This window comes from Mauremys reevesii, linkage group 13 (assembly GCF_016161935.1).
Source record: "Mauremys reevesii isolate NIE-2019 linkage group 13, ASM1616193v1, whole genome shotgun sequence".
Lineage (NCBI taxonomy): Eukaryota > Metazoa > Chordata > Testudines > Geoemydidae > Mauremys > Mauremys reevesii.
In genome coordinates this window covers 46,629,372-46,632,397 of record NC_052635.1, presented here as the reverse complement: position 1 = coordinate 46,632,397, position 3,026 = coordinate 46,629,372, and positions in this window count along the sequence as shown.

Sequence of the window (3,026 nt, the reverse complement as noted above, 5' to 3'; positions counted from 1 at the left end):
GCCAGAAGTGACCCCCATCTCTGCTCAGCCCACTGCCCTTGGCCTCACTGCCCCCGTAGGGAATGGGGAGCAGGCACCCATGATGTGAAGCAAACAACCTGCAGTTTAAAAATGGATTCTCCAAGTCCTGATCGGGTCAGTGAGCAAAGACACGACACACACACCGGAGGGTTTAATATATTTATTTAGTAGTAAACAAACCAACCAGCTGCCCTTTCGGATGCAATGCAGGGTGATACACAAACCCAAGTTATTAGAATCCTTGATGCCTTTGAATGTTGCTTCCTCGTGGGAAGGTAAGTGTTAAATCTCAAGAATATCTATATTTATTTATAAGTAATCAGGAAATAGTACTAGCCAGTCCTTACTTGACAGCGACACCTCGTGGTCACTAGTAAAATGACACACGAGGCACTCCCCATAGGAAAGGGTTGGCATTGTTTAGCTAACCTTTTGTATGACAAAAAACTAGCAACATGTCGCCAGTGACCTAAACACATGGCTGTTACAATCCCATCATCATCAAAGTCTGAACCACAAATTGCTATGTACAATACTGTTATTTAAACCAAAATTCTTATTTTAAACTAGCATAAGAAAATATATATATATAGGGAGAGACATTTTAAATACATTGGTTTTCTAGAAATAAATTTCTATATTTCATATATATATAATATATATTTATTTATATAGACAATCAAACCTAATTTGCCAGAATCACAGAGATGAGTTAGAATGCTAGAAGGCATCTGATGCTGCTAGAAGTTTAGGGTGGGGGTGTGGGGACTTAGGGTGACCAGATGTCCCAGTTTTATAGGGACAGTCTTGATATTCGGGGCTGTGTCTTATATATGAGCCAATTACCTCCCACTCCCATCCCGATTTTTCACACTTGCTATCTGGTCACCCTGGATGGGGAAGGACCTAAGGTACAAAGCCTCCATCTGGAGACAGGGCTGACCATTTCCAGAGTTTTTTGGAGTGTGAGTGTGTGTGTCTTAGATCTAGTTTTGGTTGGGTCCCAGCTCTAGCTTGTTGCTAGGGCAGCATTGTAATTCTTTCTTTCTTAGCTGAAATGCTATAATGTCCCCCATGTAATGTCCTCTTCCCACCATAGAGAGTCTGGAACTCTGCCCTAACAGATCTTAATCTGGTACCTACACCACTCGGAGGGGCGGGACTCTCAGGACAGTCTGCTTTGAAACATCCTGAGCTCTCTGTTGACGAAGAGTGCGCGGAGGTCTGGCACTGGGAAGTGAGAGCTGCTGAGCTGCCTATCTTCTTGCTTGGGTTTTGTAACACCACAAATCTCTGCGAGAGTGACACGCATATTTGAGGAATTTGCAGATACTGTCAAACCCCTTCTGCACACCAACACGGCAGGGTCCCCAGATCCCCACAGGGCGAGGGCTGGACTGGCCACTAAAGGGGCAGAGTTTGCCTTTGGGGCAGTGAAGGATCCAGAAGCTCAGATCCTTCTCTGGCACTTGGGTAAACTTTCCGAAGTGGGTGGGCTGGGAAGCTTCTATCTCTGGTGGTCACTCAGGCTTGCCTCCTAGTCTCGAATGGCAATAGGACAGGAGACTTACTTACAGAATTTCAACTCTCCAGACTCTCAGTCCAGTATTTCAACCAAGTTTGAATCCCACTGTAAAAAGGAGGGACAGTTCGGAGTGTTGCAGGAGAGCAGGATTCTTCTACTGCCCCAGTTTGTCCGTGGGAGGAAATCCCCCAGCCCTTACGCAGGGAATGGGACTGGTACCTGCGTAAGGCCTGCGGGATTGGATTCTGGGGCTCCTTATTTGGAGTCCTGTGCCGCGTGCCAGGTTTGCAGTGCCAGGGCAGCTGAGGGCACTCGCCACCTGGCAGGCCCACAGCCCTGGGGAGGAAGATGGAGCATGGGCAGGACCTGGTGCAATTCTGAGATTTCCAGCCTGGGGAATGGCCCCCTTTTTCAGTCACTCGGCTCTCCCCCGCTTTTAAGCTCATGGATGCAGATGAGACAGACAGCTGGCCCCAGGAGAGAGCCAGCACTATGCGTAAGCCTCCTCCCCACACTCACCCCCGAGCAGGGGTCTGTGGGAGCAGCAGGTGTGGAAAGAGTTGGAGGGAGAAGGCTGGGAGGCTTGGCACGGGGGCCGTTCAGACCGCTGCGCGGCCACATAATTGGGCTAAAGGTGCTGGGCGGGAGCTGGAGGCATGGCCAGCTGTGCTGTAATGTAGCAATGATGGGGCTCCCCAAGAGAGGCTGCTCCCCACCTCCGGTTATGGGCCAAAGGGCGCGGTCCATTGCCGGCATTCTGCTCCGGTTCCATTGGGTGGGTGGGGGAACCCGCCACATAAATCCAGTCTGCAGGCAGGGGACTAGCCTGCCGGGGAAAGGGGAACCTCCCACCAGTCAGCTCCAGAACAGCTGGTGAAGGCCCCGTGTCCATCAAATGTCCTGCTGGCCGTTTTTGCCGCGCTGGGTGATGGCACCGCACGGGATAACTTGCCCCTTTGCTCTCAAGACATTCCCCATCTGTAAAGGAGGAGGCTGTTCCATGCCGGACTCGAAGCTCCTCTTCCCCCGGTGGTGCAGGCCCCGCTCGGCGCCGTTCCATAACTCTTCTCGCTGGGCAGGTAGCTGAGCCAGGGGTGCAAACCCACCACCACCCAGCCAGCGGCATTTTCTCGCTCGCTGTCACTGGCTCCCTAAGGCAGCTGGCTCTGGTTGCACCAGAGAAGGAGCCGAACTGTGAGGGTGCATCAGGGTAGGGGAGAAAACAGAGCTTTGCTTTCTCCGTCGGGCTGCAAGAGGAAATGTTCCACAGGCCGTAAACAGCCTCAGAAGAAGCCCGTAGGGCTGTGTGTGTGGTGGAGGGAATTGTGCAATATTCTCTGGCTGGAAAAGGTGGAAAAACGAACGCGGAGAAGGAAATGGTGCTGAGACCTCAGGGTGAAGAGCTCCTTTGTGCCCCACGGCGCTCCCATGGGGCCGCCCCCAGTGCTACCTCCCGGAGTCCCACCTGTGAGGATGCTGG